The sequence below is a fragment of the Pristiophorus japonicus genome, chromosome 14, assembly GCF_044704955.1.
Source record: "Pristiophorus japonicus isolate sPriJap1 chromosome 14, sPriJap1.hap1, whole genome shotgun sequence".
Taxonomy (NCBI): Eukaryota; Metazoa; Chordata; class Chondrichthyes; family Pristiophoridae; genus Pristiophorus; species Pristiophorus japonicus.
The window spans coordinates 92,019,780-92,043,456 of NC_091990.1; the positions used below are offsets into that span (position 1 = coordinate 92,019,780).

The window sequence follows — 23,677 nt, forward strand, 5'->3', positions numbered from 1 at the left end:
GCAACAAGGGCTGGTACTCCAGCCTCACTGGAGATTTTCTGTTACTTTCAAACACTGGGATTGGGAGTCAGGAGCAGGCTGCAAAGATGCCAATCCCCAGTCAGCTGGAAACAGATTTGCCGTTTGAGCAGATCCTTGAGGCTATGCTCTGACCCTCAAAAAAAAACTTTCGCCTCGGGGGAGGAGGCATTCTTTAAACTCTGATTTCCTCCGTCTTTTCTGGCATGAGTACTTGGAATCTAAGGCCTTGCACCCTCTGGGGTATTGTTTCCCTTTTGGCATTGACAAAATGGACGCCCTCATAAATTACCATAAACCTTTGACCTTAAGGGTCAGTCAGATAGAATCCTTTTAATGAGCCTGTGGGAAGCAGCCCTCCAGCTGAGTCTTTGTCTGCTGAAGAGCACTGGCTTTCTCCTCTCCTTCCATCTTTGTTCAGATCAAAAGGTAAAACACAGTAAGCTTTCAGAAACACGTCCTGTTTTGTTTATTTTGCAAATAAATAAATTAATTAACAAGCTACTCTTTACTGAACAGTTTTGATAAGTGTGCACAATACTAGCTTTTGCCCACGAACGAGAATTCGACACCCATGGAAACATTTGATGAAAATACCACACTTGCAGCAGATGAAATCTCAGCTGCTTGAGGAAACGACGGTGGTTAAAAGTGAGCGAACGTACCCGGTTGGGCCTGTGGTTCGTTCTGACTTCATCACATTTTTCAACCTCAAGTGTGTCTGGTCTTGAGCAACAGCTGTGCCTAATTACACGTCTAGCCCTGGCCAGACGGCAGGAGTTTCGCATTCACTAATTGCTGCTCTTTCACTCGACCTCGCTTCCCGTTGTCCTGAGAATCTGTGTTAGGGCGAATCATTGTCAGCAGCTCACCCTGGCGGTCTGTAATCACTTAATGCTTTCCAGAGTGTCTCAATAGTTGCTGACTTGTGATAATGAGATGCTGTAATCACTGCTGTGCCCGAATTCAAAATGATTAAAGTTACTCTCTTTTTTTAATGTGGGGGAGGGGGAGAGAGATGGGATGAAGGGAGACCTGCTAGCTGCTATGCTGATTTTCAGCCGAGCCCTCGCGGTCATGTGTGCAGCACAGGCTGTCGTTCTCATTCAGCCTACCCCCTCAAGTGTCACTTTCCATGGTCTTGGTCTGGAGGGAGAGTGCATTAGACCAGAGTTGTCTATTGCATTAGCCGCTAACCACATGTGGCTAATTGGGAATCCAATTCTAATTAGTAAATAAAAAATGAGTAGTAGATACAGCTGTTGAACATGTGATCTCAATACTCATTCACGCAGCGTTTGCATGTGAACTTTAACCTTTTTATACGAGTGTTAGTAAAATGATGAGAAGTGTGAGAGTGTTATTTGATCATTGGGAATGCTTTGCTTCCTTGGTTACTGATGCTGGTAATTGTTAAGTAAATATACACAAGTGAATTGCATTTACTTGTACAGGTGCAGTGTCGAGAATCCGGAACCCTCGGGACCGAGGCCGTTCTAGATTCTGGGCTTTTCCGGGCTTTCGATCGTTTTTCTGACGTCACGAATCCGGAAACAACCGAACCCAGGTTCGGGTATTTCCGGATTTCGGAAAGTCAGAAAGGATGGGCAGAGGCCGCTGCCAAAGAGCTGTTCGGGCGGAGCCCCGCCGTGGAGGAGCTGGTCGGGCGGAATCCCGCTGTGGAGAAGCTGTTCGGGCGGGGTCCCGCTGTCATGGAGGAGGTGTTCGGGCGAGGAGGCCCCGAGGTAAGGGCAGCGGCGGTGCGGTGAGGTGAGGCCCGAGTTCGGCAGGGTCGGTGGGTCCGGATTCCGAAACATTTTACGGATTCCGGACGATCCTACCACTGATCGGTCCGGATTCTGGAACATTCGGTTTCTGGAACTCTGGATTTTCACCGCTGCACTTGTATTGTGTGTAAGGCATTTTCTGCTAAAATTTGTGCACATGGCCCAAACGGTGTTGGCTTTGGCACACCTGTGGCCAGTCAGCAACTTCTGTCCAACAATACAGACCTAGTCAGGACTAATCCTTCCCGCACCTGGTAGAGTCAGCCCTCTGCAATAGAGAGCAACTAAGGAAGCGGATGATAAGGATTCAGAGAGGGGAAGTGAGATTTTAGAAGGAATGGGTTGAAAGCAAGGGAAATGGAAACATAGGAAATTTTGTGATTGGAGAAGCAGCAATTTGGACGAACAAACGTGCCCCTTCTTAGACTGATCTCAATTTCAATTTCCCCTCCACATTCCTCTTTACCACGTCCAATTTTCTCTTTTTCCAGGAATACATCTAGTTTGCCTCATTTAGTGCTTTAGTGATGTTCTCTAATTAATGGCAAGTTATACCATAGGGTATTACCCACTATGAAATAGTTCTGCCTGCGCTTCCTATTTACTCCTAATTTCCAAATAATAGCCTTAGTTTTGAACACTTTGTTAGCATGAATAAGGTGAGGGACTTGTTACTGTGTGATGTAAGTTACTGGAACTTTAGTCATTGCTTTCTATTTTATTAATTAAGGCTGAATTTTTATTAACGACGGTGATCTTCCATTATGCCTGTAAATCCCTCGTTATGCTGTGTGTTACCCTATTCTGTCTGTGTTCTTTACAATCATATTAACAGGCACTCTTTGTAACAGTACAACTGTGAAACACTTCAATGGTCAATGACTACCTCATTAAACTAAATGAGCTTTGCTCCTAATTACACAAAAACAAGGGGTGATGCCAAGTGGACTGATTTTGACTGAAGACATTTGACCTTATGGAGACAGATAATTGGAGGAGAGCATTTAGCTGCGGAATCACCAGAAACTTTTCCTCTTCCCTCTCGCCTCCCCATCTTGCGTTACGGTTGGATTTTTTCCCCCCTAAAATTTGTGTACCTTATTGACGTGCACATGCGGAGTCAACAAACGAGACGATCTCGATGATGTTCAGAGGGTTATGGTAGTTGAGGGGAGGGAACCATGCCCACTTTAGCGGCATAACCAAATGGAAGGAGGTGGATTGTGAACAGCAAAGACTTAGATTCCAGTCCCTTGAATCCATAACTCCTTTTCTTTTTACATCCTTGTAGCTTTCAGCAAAAACGCATTTATTTTCCAATTCTACCCACGGAACAATGACTGTAAAAATTGTCACAAAATTGGGCAGTTCTCAAATTTTGACAGGTCAAGCATCAAAATGACGTGGACTTGGGGGCAATTTTAAAATATCCTCACAATGTACAGCATTCTCTCTTGTGGAAAACAAAACGCTGTGTAAGAATTACATCAGTAAGATGCTAATAGCTTGTTCAAGGCTGAGATTGATTGAATTACCAGATGATGGTAGTCAAGATGGAGCTCTTTCTCTTAAATCTGTATTGTATGGCCATTTCCCCAGATGGTTCTGGGCTGTCATCTTTCTGTTGACATCTTTCAACTGCTCAGAGTTTGCTCCATGTCCTCAATTAGCCCTGCGTGTCTGAACAGTCTCAAACTATATCTCCCAGCACCCTTCACATTGATGTGACTACACGTTACTTGTTGAAACACTGCTTGTAATCACTTGTCCCACGACTGAAGTAATAATGGCTTTCATCAGTTGAGGCTGCACCTATTATACAACAACAACAACAACTTGTATTTATATAACATCCCAAGGCGCTTCACAGGAGTATTATGAGATTTAAAAAATTGACACCGAGCGGCAGAAGTAGAAGTTAGCACAGCTGATCAAAAGCTTGGTCAAAGAGGTATGTTTTAAGGGCCAACTTAAAGAAGGAAAAAGAGGCGGAGAGGTTCAGGCACAGAGATTCAGAGCTTGGGGGCCTAGGCAACAGAAGGCACAGCCACCAATGGTTGAGCGATTATAATCAGGGATACTCAAGAAGGCAGAATTAGAGGAGCGCAGACATCTCGGGGGAGAGTTGTGGGGCTGGAGGAGGTTACAGAGCTAGGGAGGGGCGACGCCATGGAAGGATTTGAAAATAAGTGAGAATTTTGAAATCGAGGCGTTGCTTAACCAGACGCCAATGTAGATCAGCAAGCACAGGGCTGATGAGTGAGCGGGACTTGGTGCGAGTTAGGCCATGCACGGGCAGCCGAATTTTGGATCATCTCTAGTTCACGTAGGGTAGAATGTGAGAGGCCAGCCAGGAGTGTGTTGGAATAGTCAAGTCTAGAGGTAATAGGCGTGGATGAGGGCTTCAGCAGCAGATGAGCTGAGGCAAGGGTGGAGACAGGCAATGTTACGGTGGTGGAAATAGGCCGTCTTAGTTATGCTGCGGATATGTGGTCGAAAGCTCATTTCAGGGTCAAATATGGAAACATAGAAATTAGGTGCAGGAGTAGGCCATTCGGCCCTTCGAGCCTGCACCACCATTCAATAAGATCATGGCTGATCATTCACCTCAGTACCCCTTTCCTGCTTTCTCTCCATACCCCTTGATCCCTTTGGCCGTAAGGGCCATATCTAACTCCCTTTTGAATATATCTAACGAACTGGCCTCAACAACTTTCTGCGGTAGAGAATTCCACAGGTTAACAACTCTGAGTGAAGAAGTTTCTCTTCATCTCGGTCCTAAATGGCTTACCCCTTATCCTTAGACTGTGACCCCTGGTTCTGGACTTCCCCAGCATCGGGAACATTTTTCCAGCCTCTAACCTGTCCAATCCCGTCAGAATTTTATATGTTTCTATGAGATCCCCTCTCATTCTTGAAACTCCAGTGAATACAAGCCCAGTCGATCCAGTCTCTCCTCATATGTCAATCCTGCCATCCCAGGAATCAGTCTGGTGACCCTTCGCTACACTCCCTCAATAGCAAAAACGTCCTTCCTCAGATTAGGAGACCAAAACTGAACACAATATTCCAGGTGAGGCCTCACCAAGGCCCTGTACAACTGCAGTAAGACCTCTCTGCTCCTATACTCAAATCCTCTAGTTATGAAGGCCAACATGCCATTTGCTGCCTTCACCGCCTGCTGTACCTGTTTGCCAACTTTCAATGGCTGATGTACCATGACACCCAGGTCTCGTTGCACCTCCCCCTTTTCCTAATCTGTGTGTACAGGTAGGATGTAGAAAGTTGGTGCGGTGCAGCAAGAATGCACCGCATCTCACAGCAGTAGGATGTGTCGGTGTCCATGATTTCCTACGTAGTGACTCCCCGGTCTCAGCACTGTCATATTGACAGATGAAGAGCATATGTGAGAGCTTCATCTTCAACCATAGATCTTCCAGCAACCAGTGATGGAGCAACATTGCCCAAGGCTTGCAAACAAGTCATCTGCCTGTTCGCTCGGCTTGGAATGACAGAAGAACGTAATAAATACCTTTAAAAATGTGAACGAATTCCCTGCTCCATGCGTATATGAGTCAAGGATCACGAAGCACTGCAGGGGGTACAGGGTTTAACTTTATTAAAACGTAATTCTAAAGTTAGAAATAGATGTTGCTAATGAGGGCAGAGGGGGACTTGAGCCGCCAATTGCAGGTAAATAACCAGGCTGGAGAAGGAATGGTTGGGGTACGGGAGGGGAAATGAAAGAAAAGAGCAGCACATGTGAGACTGTCAGGGCTGTGAAAGGATGACGGAGAGCCCGTGCACGGTAGCAATGGGTTGAATGTGCATCATGGACCTCGCTCAATGTTTCTGTGAATGCCGATGAAATTAAAACTCAAATGTTCCGTAGAATCTCGGCTCATCTGTAAAATCAGCATCGTGCAACCTCTGCCAATGACTCCGGCTTCAGTTGTGGGTTTTGTTAACAGTCCTCATCATCTCCGTCTTGATTTTAGGCATTTTGAGAGATCCCAAGTATCTAAATCCCATTTTTCTTGCCCTCTATAGCAATACCAGGTTTCCAGAATCATCCCGTCTTTTAGACACCATTCTTATTATTTACTTAAAATTATGCAGGATTTTCCACATCTGGTTTCACATTCAGAGGGAAGTGCTCTGAAAAACAAACCCCATAATAAAATCGTTACAAAGAAAAACTTATCAGTTGGGTTCTAAGCAGAAGCAGTTTGAAGCTGAGCAGTAACACTTGATGCTTTATTGAGTTGACCTGATGAAACACCAAGAGGTTTGAACTCCGCCTTTAAAAGAAAGCCACTGCACTGACCGACAGCTGCTTTTATTGTTATTGTGAGCAGATGTGCAAAGTTTGATGGGACACGATGCTGGATGGGAGGCCAAGATCCAGGCCTGTTGTTTCCCTTTAACTCAGTGCTAGATGGCCTGTGGCTCTTCCGCTGCGCACAATTGTTCTCCAAACCTTGCTTGAGCAGTCTGTTTTGAAACAATTATTTTATAAACTTAAAACACTCTTCTTTCAAAGGTTGCCTTGCTTGCTTCCTGTCAACCCTGAGGCTGCCATTTTGGAATCCCTGTTCTAAATGAATAGGCTACCTCGTCATACGGTTGTCATTTTTGGCATATTTCCAATGCATAATTGGGACAGGTCTTTTCTGTGGGTTCACTTGATCTGCAGCACCATCTCCAAATGCACACTACTTGTATTTTATTCAAACTCTTTTTTTTTTAAAGGGAGTTAATATGGTAACGGTTTTCATGGTTGAATGACCCTTGTGAGTTATCAGGGCTACATCCAACCAGTTAAAAATCTATTGATTGTATTACACCCCACCCTCCCAGGAATCCTCTGTGGTTTCGAACACGTAGTTTCAGAAATGAAAATGAAAGACGTGTGGAACTGCCGCCCGATTAACATCACGCAATCTAAGAACAAATGGGCCACAACCCATGTAGTACCAGTAAAGGAATCCCTGACCATTTCCCAGAGCCTCTTTGGAATTCCGTCTCTGGACGATACTTCCATTTTAATTTGAAGCTTTAAAATGGAGTATATCTCCAGAATTGGTTTCCCTGTATTCTGTGTCCTATAATGTACTAATAGCTGTTCATTAGATTGCAATGCATACTGAAACTTTGTATAAAGTATATTTTCTTTCAGAAATCACGTGTTGCCTGAGTTAACAGAGAATATCAATGTTGTCATAGTTTTAATCCACATTCAGCAGAAACAAAGGATCTTACATCCTCATTAGTAGTGAGTCAGTTGCTCCATTTGTAAGATTTTGCACCCATTTTGAGGGTGCTTTTCCTGTAACAAACAGAAAATGCTGGGAACACTCGGCAGACCAGGTAGTATCTGTGCAGAGAGGAAAGTAGGGTTAATATTTTGGGTGTGGACCCTTCTTCAAAAATGACATTTATGTTTTATGTCTTAGCTTTGTTTTTATGTGTGCCTGCTCATCAAATGAGAGAAGTTAATGCTGAGAATTGTAGCACTTTCCCTTTTTGGGCACCGAGTGTCAGCATCAAGCCCTCCCAGGTTAGGCCTAGCGCTGACCACAAACGCAATGTGTGTGCTGCCTCCCAACAATGTGCTTTAACGTTAACCCCTACCATCCCGTTGTAAGAGCACTCCGCTTCCCACATTAACTATCTCAGATGGACTGCCAATTGGCTGTGGATATGCACCCACGTGGATCCGCCCAAACTCACTTCAAATAGTACTCTTAGAGGTGGTGACAACAACAGCTTGCCTTTATATAGCCCCTTTAACGTTGTAAAAACATCTCAAGACTTTCACCCACTCAGTCAGAACAGTGCCCACTGAGTATTCCTTTTAAAAGGAATTAACATTTTGGGAGAAAAATGTTTGGACTGCTCGAGAGGTACGTTGGAAACTCCATTATATATGATGATGTGCGTTGCCCATTCCTTCATGAAACTTATCACCTCATTCCACAGCACTTGCTCAAATCAGATTTTCACTGAACTTGGGATCTTGTCATCCTGTTATCCCTTAAAGTGCTGCATAAGAGATGCCTGTGGTTAACATGACCGATTCTGTGATTAACATCTTAAAGGTTATGGGCATAGTGTGGACTGTGCGTCCTGTTTGGGTGTCTATAGACGAGATTTTAAATTGGATCTTTCAAACTTCTCCTCAGACTCGGTCTGCTGACTTCATCAGAGCAGGCTGTGAACCATCAGCATGTCGTACCATAACCTCCATAAATGCCCTCCTCACGCACTAATCCGTCTCATCAGTAATGTAAGGATGTCTCATTGCCTCGCTACCTAACTTTATGTGGGATTTTGAGGATTGATTGCAGAGGCACGTGACATCCCAGGTTGGTTTGAGGTTCAGGATGTACACAAGTGGTAAGGCCACCCATGATCCAAAAAGCCATTTCCCCAAAACAACACAGGAGCACGTGCACCTCGGAAATCCATCCTCTACCACCTGCTATTTCATATAATATGTATAACGGGACTTCTTCTTTTGTTTTTTTTTTATATACTTACCTTGTTTCTTAAAAGGTGGATTACGACACGGTGAGTACATGGGTGAACTGATACGCAATTTTACAAAGCACAATGAAAAATGACCGCTTTATTATACTGCACTTTCTGCCTTTCTACAAATCTGTTTACTTTGAAAAACAAAATCTAGGATTGTTGGAGTATATGTTGTGAATTTTAAATCAAGTGTTTTTCTCATACATAGAGGGCATGGTTGTGAATTCAAATTATGTTTTGGTACTGACGTTTATTTGGAGCTTTTAGTGACTCTTCTGGCCCAGTATGGGTCATACTCACAGAATGCCACAGTGCAGACCACATCAAAACTAACAGGAGCCCTTATTTCAAGAGTGCATTTCCCGTGTAAGGGACACCTACACTTGCATGTACAGGAGGCTGCGTACAATATGTATTGCCTCTCTATTCTGAGATGTTAGAAAAGTATACCGTACCTCTCCTCCATCATTAGTACTCCTAAATATGGTCTGCTGGATCTCAGTTGAGGTAGTAGTTGGGGTTCTGCAATTGGCGTCCGTCTTCCTGGGCTAGGGAAGGGGATCAATCCGCTTGAATTCCCAGTCATGATTGCAGTCCAGTGAGTCCTACTGGAAATTGGGAGCATTGAGAGAGGACCGGATCAGGCTCAGCGGTGATGCCGCTATGATGGAACAGCGTGCCAACACTCATTGTCTCGGCTATTCACACATGGCAACTGGCCATTTGGGTGAAATGCCAGAGAGCAGCCGGTGCCCAGGAAACCTTGGCCAGCAAGAATCATCATCTTGTAGGAAAGAAGAACGGTGGTGATTTGCAGGGCGGAATAAATGTTGCTTTGCTGTGGTGGGTAAATAGCTTACCTACTTTACATTAAGTGACTGCGAGCAACATACAAGTACCCCCTGCCTGTGTGCATGTGTGTGTACGGTGTGCCGTTTACATGATGTCCATGTGCGACTGTTAGATTCAACTGTATTTAGCATGACGTCTCGACAGGGAAGGGAAGTCACAGATGGATTTTGTCACCACCAACCTTCGGAAAAAGAAATCCTGGGTCACAACCTGACTTGACTAACCCGATGTAAAAAGGAAAGCAAGAATATTTTATAAATTAATTTGTTCATTTACTGCTTTGGTGGCTCTGAGAGGAGTTGGCGTTCCAGTAGGAAAAACATTTGGCGAGTGGGTTTGGCCTTCCAGTGTAGCGGGCCATTTACAGGGACCAAATCAGTCATGTATCATTTTTTATGCCGTAGAATTTTCTGGAATATTTCCGTGAACTGTATTCCACAGATCCATTCATAACTTCCTTGAAATTGGCAAATCCCTTAGCCATGAGATACGAACACCCTTAAGTGGACAATGGTCCTATCACCATTGGATACTGAAAATAAAATATTACTGGGTGGAGGAGGGATTTCAGTATAATGTTAACAATGCCCCCCCCCCCCCCATCACCGTTGCCAGGGTTTTCAAATATGCCTTGGACGCACCGAAACAAGAATGCTAAAAACGAAGAAAAGCTTGCATTGATAAAGCGCTTTTCACGCTCTCAGGACCTACCAAAGCACTTTACAAGCAGTTAAGTACTTTTGGAGGGTGGTCACTGTTGTACTGTAGGAAACACGGCAGCCAATTTGCGCACAGCAAGCTTCCACAAACAGCAATGTGATAATGACCAGATAAACTGTTTTTGTGATGTTGATTGAGGGACAAATATTGGCCAGGACACCGGAGAGAACTCTCCCGCTCTTCGAAATAGTGCCATGGGATCTTTTATGTCCAACGTAGAGAGCAGACGGGTTTAATGTCTCATCTGATAGATGGCACCTGCGACAGTGCAGCGCTCCCTCAGTACTGCACTGGGGATTTTGTGATCAAGTCTCTGGAGTGGGACTTGAACTCACAACCGTCTGGCTCAGAGGTGAGAAGTGTTGCCAACTGGTGGGTTGGGGATTTCAACCTCAGCGGGGCGCAAAAAGGGCTAGCAAATCAACCGCCCATTATGCAGTCTGCCCAATTTTCCATTCCATTGACTTCAGTCGGGCGGGGTGTGGAATTGGGTGGTCAATCCACTGCCTCCTGCTTTGCGCCCTCAGATGCCAAAGTTGGATTTTAACAGGAGCTCCATGACATTGAGTGAGCTGCATGTTAACTGTCACCAATTCTTTAATGAAACAATACCACTGCAATAGTACAGCTCTATTTAAAATAAAGCTTGGAATTCAAAAGTCACACCACTTTATTTTGTAGCAGATGATGCTACTACTTCTCCTCCTGTTCCCCTTGACACAATACTCACCCCACCCGAACAAACATACTGTAGTCTCTGAAACTCAAAACAGTGAATGTGACTTCTGCCTTTAGTCTTCATTCTTCTCCCAATAAAATCACAGCAGGAATTAACTCTGACAGTCAGGCAGTTACCACAGTTTGGCCAAAGCCAAGAGTAAGATTTAAGATGAGAAAAGCAGAGAGATGGATTGCAAACTGGCTGATATGAATGGAGCTGTATTCATTTTATACTGCACAGGGCGATAGACTGCAAACCCAGTGATGTTAATAGAGCCGTTTATTCTATCGGAGACCGATTGAAAACCCATTAGATGTGAATCGAGTTGGATTTACATTCCAATTTACAAAATTATGCCCATTGAAATCTGTATAATTGTTAATCACAGTGAGACATTCTGACTGAAACCTGTAGAGTTGGGTTTATTACAGTGGACCTGTGCTTGGACACTATTTGCTGTGCTTTTGAGTGATGGGCTGCATTATACCCTTGTAGTGAGTGTGCAATGTTTTCCACTCGTCAGATGGTTTAAAGTAAACATCAGACACATACATGTGGTGAGAGGGGTGGCCTCTCTATTTCCCCACAGAACAACTATCACTGCACTCCAAAAGTAGTTCATCATAAGCGATGCACTCCGAGTGATTTTGAGAAAAACATTGTTAACCCAAGGTGAAAGATTACCAATTGGGTTTTCTTGCTCCCTGTGCATTTAACAAAAGAGCAGTGTGTCCACTCGTATGGAATTCAGCTGTTTGGTCGGCATGACCCCTCAATCCCTGAACTGAGTCGTCTTATTAATGCTGGCACTACAGAGGAAGGAGCAGATGACAAATGCTGTGGTTTAGCTGGCGCCAGATTTACTGAATGGCTTGCTAGGACTGCAGCCTCTTTAATCTGCATCATCCGTTTGACGAATGACCTACCTCTCAATGTCAGACCGACATTTACCTCATTGGTTAGCCGCTGCGTGCTCTCTTTGGCTCGCACTGAAGACTGGTCTCGGAAAACAATAAACTAGAGTCTGTACCAGCATGCTTATATTTTAAAGAAAAACTATTGTGGATTTAGTCTGTTTCTGAAGAAGTTTTTTTTTAAAGTAGAAGTCTGAACTCGTACTTGAAGCCATTGATAGATTGACTTTGCTGACCGAATTGTACCACAAGTCCAGTGTTGAAATGCCCCGATAATATATTGTCAAATGAAAAGTGAAAACTGGAAATCTGAAATGCAAACAAAAAATGCTAGAAATACACATCAGGCCTGAAATCCTCTGAAAAGACAGGTCGGATGTCGACCCTTTTGGGAGAATTTATACCCTGAAATATTAACTTTTTTTCTCTTTTCATAAGAATATAAGAACTAGGAGCCGGAGTAGGCCATACGGCCCCTCTTGCTGGCTCCACCATTTAATAAGATCATGGCTGATCCACTTACCCACCCTATCACCATATCCCTTGATTCCCTTAGTGCCTGAAAATCTCAGTGTTGAATATACTCAACGGCTGAGCATTTACAGCTCTTTGGGGTGGAGAATTCCAAAGATACCCAACCCTCTGAGTGAAGACATTTCTCCTCATCTCAGTCCTGAATGGCCAATCCCTTATCCCGAGACTATGCCCACTAGTTCTAGACTCTCCAGCCAGGGGAAACAGCCTCTCAGTATCTACCCTGGAAAGGACTCTTTTTTAAAAAAAATGTATACGTTACAATAAGATCACCTCTCATTCTTTTAAACTCTAGGGAATATAAGCCTAGTCCACTCAATTTCTCCTTATAAGGCAACACCCCCCCCCCCCCCCCTCCCTTTGAGGAATCAGTCTAGTGAATCTTTTGTTGCACTCCTCCTAAGGAAAATATATGCTTCCTTGGGTAAGGAGACCAAAACTGTACAGCGTACTTCGCGAAACTATCAGCTGCACCGAGACTGTCGGTTGTGCCAAGGCTATCGGCTGCACTGTTCACTTCAATAGTATGGAAAATCGGACGGGGTATATATCCAATACCGCCAGTTTTACCCTCTCCCACTCCCCACTCGAGCCGAAGTACAAAGTCACGCCCTTTGTGTCTGTCCCTTGCTCTGTCTTTTGGGTAGGTTCACCAATCCTGTAATTTCAGAAGAGAGCTACGTGCAGAGTGCGGACCAGGGATCTAGCTGTAACACTGCAGCTCTGATTCTCCGACCCGCTCCCTTTGAGCAAGGCTCCCTGCTGGGGGCATGGGCTTGGCGAATGTCCTTGTTTGTGTCTCACTTCCAACTCATCATTTGCTCCCTGGCTCTGTCTTTCTCTCTGCCTCTGTCTTTCATTCCATCTCCATGTCACTAACTCTCTCTGATTCTCTTTTTTGTTTCCCTGTCGCACTCTGCTTCTGTGCATCTCCTGGTTAAGAGACAACTGTTGTGCTCCCATTGGGAAACTGCGCTGGCAGGCAGTGTGGGTCGGAGAATTGCGGCTGCAATATAATAGTCCAGTCCCTGACACACGCTGCCTGCAAGTTGCAGAGTCCCTCGTATGTGTGTCTCCTGCTTGGTTACTCAGCCTCTGTGCTGATGATATTTCCCCTACCCCTCCAATACACAGACTCTCCCTGCTTCTCTCTCACACACAAACATAAAAAAAAAAGCTTCAAAATCATGGCGTTCATTTTGCACTGCTCATTCCCCAGAATAGATAATTGCAATATCCTCTCCTGAAACCCACTGCAACAACAAGTCAACGCAGAGATGTGACCTATGCACCAGACTTTACAGAAATGTAGGTGGTTTTGTTGTGCTTGCTGTATGGACTGTTTGATTTTTTCCCTCAGAAGATTACTGGAGCAGAGAAAAGGATGTGGTTTAGTTGGACCATCTTTAATCATTGACTGGTTGGCTGTATGCCAGGGAAGTTTTGTAATGTGCATTTTATATATACTTTTGTTCGAGATGACAATGAACTGCTGTAAAAGCCTGGGGCACAAATCTAATATGCTCCTCTTGCTCATTCCTACCGTCTTCCTGCCTTTACCGTTAAAAGCAGTTAAGCACAGCGGCATGCATTTGTGAGGGGAAGGGAAACACAGAAAGAAAGACCTTGCATTTGTATAGCGCCATACACAATCTCTGGATGTCCCAAAGCTCTTTACAATAAATGAGGTACTTTTAAAGTGTAGTCATTGTTATAATGTAGGAAAAGGAGCAGCCAGTTTGCACACAGCAAGATCCCACAAACAGCAATGAAATAAATGACCGGATCATCTGTTTTAATGATGTTGGTTGAGGGATAAATATTGGCCAAATAGTGCTTGGGACCTCAGTTTAAAGTCTTAGTGGAAGATAACACCTCTGACAGTGTAGCACTCCCTCAGTACTACACTGGTCAGCCTAGATTATGTGCTCGAGTCTCTGGAGTGGGACTTGAACCCATGACCTTCTAAGGTCACAGTCCTACCACTGAGCCTCAGTTGACATTTAAGGAGAGAAGTGTTGCAACTACACCATATAAAGTATCTCAAGGAGGAAATGGGAGTGAATTTCCTCAAGGTGTCTCCCGCTCTACCACCATAACTGGTTAGCTGTTGAAATGGGGTTCTTGCCGAACTTCAACTGAAGATATGGTGGTAGAGCAGGAGAAACCCCAAGGACATTCTCAGTGATTTGGTCTCGTTGTAATGTAAGCCAATCATTTAAATGGCTGCAGAGTCATCTTGTCTCAGAAGAATTTCAACCATTTTCGGGGAGCTATCCAGAGTGGTAGAAAGTGGGAAGTGGTGCTAGGACCACTGTTGGTCACAATTTACACTTGCGATTTAGATTTTGCAATCAAAAACACAATTTCTAAATTTGCGGATGACACAAAATTGAGGGGGATAGTCAATACTGAGGAGGACTGCAACAAATTACAAGAAGACATTAATAAACTCGCAGAATGGGCATATAATTGGCAAATGAATTTCAACAGATAAGTATGAGATGTTACAAGAAAAATAAGGAAGTCACATGTTACTTGGAAAATAAGAATCTAAATGGGGTAGAAGAGCAAAGGGATCTTGGAGTACAAATATACACATCACTAAAAGTAGCGATGCAAGTTAATAAGTCCATAAAAATAGCAAACCAAACTAGGATTTAGTTCTAGAGGAATAGAATTAAAAAGTAGAGAAGTTATGCTAAACTTGTATCGAGCCGTAGTTAGATCACACTTTGAGTACTGCGTACAATTCTGGTCACCATATTATATAAAGGATATAGAGGGTGCAAAAAAGATTTACAAGGATGGTACCAGAAATGCGATGAAAGGAAATCAGGAAAGGATGAACAGGCTGGGTCTCTGCTCTTGAAAAGAGAAGGCTGAGGGGTGACCTAATCGAGGTCTTTAAAATTATGAAAGGTTTTGATAGAGTAGGCACAGAGAGAGTGTTTCGAATTCTGGGGAAGAGCAAAACTAGAGGCCATCAATATAAGATCATCACTAATAAATCAAATAGGGAATTCAGAAGAAACTTATTTACCCAGAGAGAGTGCTGAGAACGTGGAACTCGCTACCACCGAGAGTGGTTGAAGCAAATAGTATAGATGTCTGTACTAGCAGTCGGTGGGATTGGGCTGAGTGAATTGCAGTTAGAAAGAAAGAACTTGCATTTATAAAATGCCTTTCACGACCTCAAGCCACCACAGAGTTTTACAGAGTTTATGTTTTAAGTACTAAGTACTCATTGAAACATACAAAATACTTACAGGCTTGACAGGGCAGATGCAGAGAGGATATTTCCCCTGGCTGGGGTGTCTAAAACCAGGGATCACAGTCTCAGAATAAGGGGTAGGCTATTTAGGACTAAAATGAGGAGAGATTTGTTTACTTAGAGGGTGGTGAATCTTTGGAATTCTCTACACCAGAGGGCTTTGGAGGCTCAGTCGTTGAGTATATTCAAGACAGAGGTCGATAGATTTTTGGATATTAAAGGAATCAAGGGATATGGGGATAGTGCAGGAAAGTGGAGTTGAGGTAGAAGATCAGCCATGATCTTATTGAATGGCGGAGCAGGCTCGAGGGGCCGAATGTTCTTGTGTTTTATGAAATGCAGTCACGATTGTAATGTAGGAAAACATAGCAGCTAATTTGCACAAAGCAAGCACCCAAAACAGCGATGTGATAATGACCAGATGATCTGTTTTAGTGATGTTGGTTGAGGGATAAATATTGGCCAGGACTCCAGGAAGAACTAGCCGCCTTCAAAATAGTGCTATGGGATCTTTCACATCCACCTGAAAGGGCACCTCAGTTTAACGTCTCATCTGAAAACCAGCACCTCTGACAGTGCAGCATTCCCTCAGTACTGCACTAGAGTGTCAGCCTAGATTATATACTCTAGTCTGGAGTGGGACTTGAACCCACGACCTTCCAACTCAGAGGTGAGAGTGCTACCACTGAGCTGTGGCTGACACCTATATTCCTACTGACCTGACTCTAACATTATGGACTGTGTACGGAGCGCAATTGGGAACCTGGAACAATTTATATCAATTCATTATTGGCTGCCTTCGACAAAGGCACTACCATTTATAGGAAAATAATACAATGGTTTATAGGAAAAGTTGGAGTGAGACGAGGATACACACAGTCATCTGATTTACTGAATCTACTACTGGAAGCAATAATGAATCTTGCACTAAAAGTGATATTGGAGGAGTCTCCTTATGTGGCAGGATTTGAAACAATCTTAGATTTGCTGATGACATTGACCTTATAGCAACATCCAAAACAGATTTGCAGGAACTAACTATGCGGAGATTAGAAAATGTAGGTTACACATTAACAAAAAGAAGGCAATGATCATGTTATTTGGGAAGCATCAGCAATATGTAAACATTATGGGCCCAAGTTTCCACACGATAAAAACCGGGCGCCCGTTTTTCACGCCTAAAACGGCGCCTAAAAAAAACCGCGCTATTCTCGAGCGCCTTGCAGCTCCATGTCTGCCTGGCGTGGCATGCAGGGGGCGGAGCCTACCACTCGCGCCGATTTTGTAAGTGGGAGGGCGGGTACCATTTAAATTAGTTTTTTTTCCTGCCGGCAACCGTGCGCGTTGGAGCGTTGGCGCACGCGCAGTGTGAAGGAAACATTGGCACTCGGCCATTTTTGTAGTTCTTTGTAGCTGTTTAATTTTTGAACATTTTTTAATAAAAGCACATTGCCATCAGCACTGAGGCTTCTTGCTTCAGTGAGAAGACTGCAGGAAGCCTCAGAAGTTGAGCAGCCATTCCCGACGGCTCCATGCCGCTCAACTTCTGAGGCTTCCTGCAGCCTTCTCACTGTCTCCTTCCCGCCCGTCGTCTGGAACGGCTTCCTCCCCCCCCCCCCCCCCCCCCCCCCGTGAGGTCGGTCGGTCCCACACTCCCTCCCTCCCGCCCGCCCGCCGTCGGGAACGGCTTCCTCCTCTCCCCCCCCCCCCCTGCCGTCAGGAACGAACGAACTTGTGAGGCTGGTGAAGCACTTTCACACAGGTAGGAAGATGGTTTATTTAATCTTTTCTTTGCTTATAAATGTTTATTCAGGTTGGATTTATTTGTATAAGTATAAATAAGGATTTATTGTAGAATTTAATGAGTTCCCTTCCCCCCCCCTCCCCCCCCCCACCTCGTTCTGGACGCCTAATTTGTAACCTGCGCCTGATTTTTTAATGTGTAGAACAGGTTTTTTCAGTTCTACAAAAATCTTCACTTGCTCCATTCTAAGTTAGTTTGGAGTACGTTTTCACTGTGGAAACTTTGAAATCAGGCGTCAGTGGTTGGACACGCCCCCTTTTGAAGAAAAAATTCTGTTCCAAAGTAGAACTGTTCTACCTGACTAGAACTGCAGAAAAAAAAATGTGGAGAATTGCGATTTCTAAGATAGTCCGTTCTCCACCAGTTGCTCCTAAAAATCAGGTGCAAATCATGTGGAAACTTGGGCCCTATAGTTGGGGTAATTGCAGTTGAATTGGTAGAAAAAAATTGTGTATCTTAGTGGGTTAGTGTCAAAGAAAGGGAGTTAGGAAGAAGACATCAGAAGTCGGATTGGATTTGCTTCTGCTGCTTTTGGAAGATTAAGCAGGATAGGGAAGATTAAAGATACTTTGGTTAAAAACAAAGTTAAGAGTTTCTGAAGTGATGGTTATTCCCATATTATTATAAGGATCTGTGCTGGAGCTGAGAAAAGTTGATGAGCGGAAGATACTAACACCAGAGATGAGTTGGTTGAGAGGAATACTGGGAGTATCCAGGGTGCAAAGAATCAATGATATAATAAGAACATGACTTATACAGAAAATTCAAGAAAGAGTTGCAATGGTTTGGGAACATGGGAAGAGCTTGAATACGTTTCATGGCCCTGCACACACACAGGTACGTGGAGCAAGGAGCCGAGGAAGACCAAGGAAGTGCTGGATAGACAATGTCAAGTGTGACTTGTCACAGAAAGGGATACAGATAACTGAAGCGACCAGGCTAGTTCAGAACCAACAACAGTGTAGTGAATTCATTCAATCCCATCGTTGCTGCTGAGCACACGGATGGGAGTTTAGTAGTCGTAATAAGCAAGGGCACTGGTATGACTGAGTCATGTTCTTTCACAAACATTTATAGATGATCCATTGTATGAATAGTTTGTTGGTTCTCCCCTATACTGAAGCCCCTGCCCCATTTCACCACTTGTCCACCCATACATCTTATGGAAGTACTAAGGCCATTTGGCCCATCAAGTCCACTTCTCCATAGACCACTTACCGCGTCATAAATGCTACGCCGTCCATTTAATCTGAGGGACCATACTGCACAGATCTCTCATGACAATAGACATAGGAGCATGAGCAGGCCATTCAGCTCCTCAAGCCTGTTCCACCATTCAATTAGATCATGGCTGATCTGTATCTTAACTCCATTTGCCTGCCCCGGTTCCATAACCCTTGATATCCTTGCCTAACAAAAATCTATCAATCTCAGTTTTGAAATTTTCAATTGGCCTCCCAGCCCCAACACCTTTTTGGGGAAGAGTAAGTAAAGCAAAACTCCGTTTTCAACCCTGAGCTGGGGCCCTCCAAACAACATTGCTTATTTAGGAACACAGAGAATTGTGAACCCTGATCTGTGGCGAGGAATTAAGGAGAAATGCTGGGACTGCGTCACGTGCTCACTCCAGGAACCTGAGTCCATGTTTTTAGCATCAGACATGAAATGTGTTATTACTATGTGTGGCTCATGAACATTGTGTGTATACTTTCACTGTCTCTGTTCTGTCATCATTCATGGCAGCCACAACATGAGAGTACATTCAAGGGTTGAAATTGCACACAGTAATATCAAGCTCTGAACCATTAAAGTATTTGTCTGAAATTTCTCCACCTGCTAATTTAATGAAGGGTTAAACCAGTTAAATGAAGATGTTAATACCTTTGCTAACCTAGCAGTCGGGGGAATTGCGAGTCAGCATGTTGAGGCCAGCCGCGATTCTGAAGCCCCGGGGCCTCATTTGAATCGGACTGCTGACGCCAAGTGGATGTCCCAAGGCAGCTTGATGTTTTGAGCCACAGGAATGTTGGCCGAGGCCAGAGTTGCAGCGGCCCACAGTATGTTTGTGGAGCCCATGAGGAGTGTCCTGATCCTCCGGGCTTCACACAGGTCATTTAAAAATGACCTCTCCAGGGCGTCTTCAGCTTTGTCACCACTGGACCTGGTCAGAGAGTGCACGGTGCATGTCCTGACCAGTGAGATCCTAAAATGGCAATCGGGACACTACATATGTCATCGGAACCCAATTTAAAGAAAAGACTTGGATTTATATAACGCTTTTCACAAGCTCAACATGTCCCCAAGTGTTTTACAGCCAAACAAGTACTTTTGAAATGTAGACACTGTTGTGTGGGAAACGCAACAGCTAATTTTCTCTCAGCAAGGTTCCACAAACAGCAATGTGATAAATCTATGGATAATCAGTTTTAGTGATGTTGATCGAGGAATAAATATTGCCCAGGACACCGGGTAGAACGCTCTTGCTCTTCGTCGAAATGGTGCCATGGGATTTTTTGCGTCCACCTGAGAGGGCAGCCCTCAGTTTGACATCTCACCCGAAAGACAGCATCTCCGACAGTGCGGCACCTCCTCAGTCCAATGGTAGGTCCCTGAGAGAGTCACAGCGGGCCGATCGTCTGGGTTAACGGGGCAGAAAGGCTACCAATACCATTTTGAGGAGGTTACCGTGTCAATTTTGCAGGTTGAAATCTGACCCCGAGGAGTCTTTTTATTGAAGCACACTAGAGTTCAGCAGCTCAAGGTAGGCAGGAGGAGCCAAACCTAATGTTCTTGACACACATCTACACTTCCCAACCTGGGAGTCCAAATATCTGCGTGTATTCCTAGAGACAGTAAAGACAGCCCATGAGTTGTGATGCCTGTTAAAGGGTTAAGATACAAATGATTCCATCAATTGATAAAAGTGGGCTCAGTGGGAATAACTTAAAGCATTTGAAAGCAATGGTGACATTTTCTGAGGCTGGGATATCTCAGTCCTGCATTGAGATTGAGTAGATTTTCAATTAATGCAGTCTATAATAAATTTTCCTCAACAAAGATTTATTTAGCCAGGAAGAATGCCCAGTGGGCACTTCCCTTAATCAAAGAACCCACTAAAATTCCTCGAGAGCACTATTACCAATTTATGTAGAATTTTAAAAAAGCTTTTTTGTTTAAGAGGAGGTTATAATAGCAGTTTGAAACACTTCCTGTCCTTACAACCACTTTTAAAGTTGGAACATTTTTTGGTTGGCTTGAATTCTGAAAGCATTTCACTATCAGCTGTACAAGCAGAAAACCATTACCAAACACTACCATTAAGAGTGTCTGGAACACTAAAGTGAGGATGATAGAGGAAGTTTTTGCTTTAAAGGTCTATAATATATTCCCAATTTAGGAGAAAATACAATACTCTTCTTGTTAGTTTTCCAGTGCCCGTGTCACACACCATTACATTGGATCATTCTATCTGTAGTTTGCTTTTCTTTTCCAGTTTTCTCCTCTATTCTCTTGTAAAGTGAGAGCCTCATTCTGGGGTACAGCTTCCCTCTGGTATCTCTTACTGGTAACTGCTTTGATATCACACACTTGAGTGCTAGCAGGCTATTCTCTTGGACTTCTTATTGTGTGGCATAAGAAGTGGTTGGAGGGAGGGGAAGACATGCCACCTGTGGACCTCTGTCAATGTCGATGTGCAACCACAACCAAGAAGGAGAGAGTCAAGAGTGACCTCAGCCACCCTTCCCACCAATATTCCTCCCGTTTTTATGAGAGTGCTTGGCCTCCATTTGCTGGTCCCTTGCAACAGCACAGCAATCATAGTGGAGGGAGTCAGAGCTCTAGCACATTCTCTCCCAGTCACTTGTACTCCACGGAGAGATTCAGAGCTCTAGCACATGCCGTCCCAACCACTTACCACTTGCTCAGGAGATTTACATCATTTGCAGCACCTCTGCTGTGCTGGATACTTGTGTCAGGTCAGGTGTTAAAATCTGCTACCGTAACAACAGCAGATGGTGATTGGGCAACACCGAGTGTCAGCTGGCATTTAAGTAACCTGGCCTAAAAGATGGGAGCTGCTAATCCATGAATTAGTCAACAACATCCTATCCTGCAATCCGTGATCCGTCAATCAAAGAGGGACTCTGGACAGTCTGAAACACAGCACCAGGGGAGAAAAGCCCCTGCCTCAAGACCGCATACAACGTCTGATGACACTGTGCTGGTATACCTAGTTTATAGTGTACTCACACAGCAGCTGAGACCCAGGTGTGCACAAGCAGTTGCGGATGAATTGCATCCTTTCATTTTGACTTGTACAGCATATGTACATCTGAGAGACACACAAGTCGCACACTAAGCAAAAATTTTGTTTTTATCCAGTGTGTACGATAAATCTTTGTACTGATCGCTGAGTGATGAGCAACGGGTCAGGTCAGAGCTATTAATGTGATGTCTGTTAAAAAGCTAACAAACAGTATCTCAACCCCAATTGCACAAAGTGGGTTAAAATAAATATAATTCCTCAAGTTCAAATACCTCAGTAAATGGGAGCGGGGTCAGACTAGTTTACAGGCAGCCTACCAGCTCCTAAATGAGAGTTTTGTAATCGCTGCTGACCCCATTCTATCCAACAGCACACGTTGAGCTGGATTGGAGGGGGCAGTATTTGACCAGCAGTCGCTGTCCTATGTTAATGAAAAAGAATGAACTTGGATCTATATAGTACCTTTCATGTCCTCGGGACATCCTAAAGCACTTTATAACCAAAGAAGTGCTTTTGAAGTGTAGCCACTGTTGTACTGTAGGATAACACGCAAACCACTGTGATCACAGCAAGGTCCCACAAACAGCAATGTGATAAATGACCAGATAATCTGTTTTAATGATGTTGGTTGGGGGATAAATGTTGTCCATGTGACCAGCTTGATTTTCTTCGAATAGACCCATGGGATCTTTGACATCGACCTGAGACAACAGACATTTGAAAGATGGCACCTCCGACATTGGACATTGTGTTAAGCATGGCGTTATCTGATTTAAAGATGATAGCTTTAAATCAGTCAGGATTCTTGAGGTCAGTGCAGCACTGAGCCTATGCAGGAACTAAGCTTCTGGCTGATGGGACAGTTAGTCTTCCTGATGTTCATAGGGGTAGCTTTCTTTTAGTTCAACAAACCATTTCATCTTTCAGTGATCCACAAAGCCAACACTCCTAAGTTAAGGTCCTCACAGAGCCTTCAATATTGGGGTTCCTAAAATGGACAAGTTGGGATATGGAACACCACCACTATCAGCTGGGGTCTCAAGTTGGCTCGGCGTTAAAGTTGAACTGTTCTCTAGAGTGTTAATCCCAGACCTTCTGGATAATTGTTCTACACTATGCACTGCTTCCCTAATGATTCATCCATTATTCCAGCTGCAGGAAGGAGCAGTGCTCTATGACACTGAGAGTCTACTTGTGCTCTATCTGGAGCGCTATAGTGCCCCACTAATTATTCTTCCATGTGAGCATTTCCTTTACATCGTTTGCCATGGCAGCGGTCTCCTCAGACTAAGTTGTCACAAACCTCTGCCTGTGCAGTCTTTTACAGTATTGGATAGCGGCCTTGGCACCTCACCCACATCAATGAAAAGTCTTAGTTTAATAGACTGAAAATGTCAAGCTGGAGTCTCTGAGAAGGCAGAGCTTGGGAAGAGCCAGACAAAAGATTTATCTTCTTTGTTTATCCATTCAGATTGTTTTATTTACAATTTCATTGGCCCCAAATGGTTCAAACAAACCCAGCGAAGGAGCGGTTACAACATTACTGTCCGTAGCACCAGAGTGGCTTCGGCACACACCTGCAGCAGCTTTACATTAAAGGAATCCAGATGGTTGGAAGTGAATAATAGCATTCACAATTTAATTGATGGGCTCAAATAGGCCAAGTGTGGGTGGTTTGCAGACATCATCTCATTCTGAATATTAAATTACAGCCTTTTATTCATTCTCCCGCGTCTGGAGTAAATCATAATATATTTGCAGTGTGATGAAGTCAATGCTGCTGATGGCTCCCAGTAATAATGAGGTTATATATTAATCAAAGACCGTGAGGATCGATTGTGATATCATTGCTGTAGTGATCCATATCACATGATTTACAAGAAGATAAAAGATGTGATCAGTCTGCATTAGGGCTAGCAACTCAGTTTGGATGTATTCCTGGAGGTCTCATCACATCTCCTGCCTCTAAACATCCCACCCAGTCAAATAGCCTCTCTTCCATCTTCAATATTTATAAAACTAATAAGCAAAGGGTTCAAAGAAAATTGTGACTTTTTTTTAAGTCCCTATGATTTTTCTCCAGGTTGTTTGCAACACTCCCACCCTGGCCGTTCCCCCTGGTACGTCTCTCATCTTCGCTCCATTAAGTCCAAGGGACGCAAACTTGAATGTCTATGGCGGATAACTGGTTTAACCATTCATTGGCTGGACCACGTTAAGCACTATCGAGATCTGCTCTCCTCTGCCAA

The 23,677-nt window shown here is 44.0% G+C and overlaps 1 protein-coding gene across 3 annotated transcripts in view; it reads left to right on the top strand.

Annotated features, from left to right (window-relative positions):
* Positions 1-23,677, top strand: part of LOC139279980 (diacylglycerol kinase zeta-like) — a 521,188-nt gene that overhangs the window by 333,894 nt on the left and 163,617 nt on the right. The gene's annotated exons all lie outside the window — the stretch shown is intronic.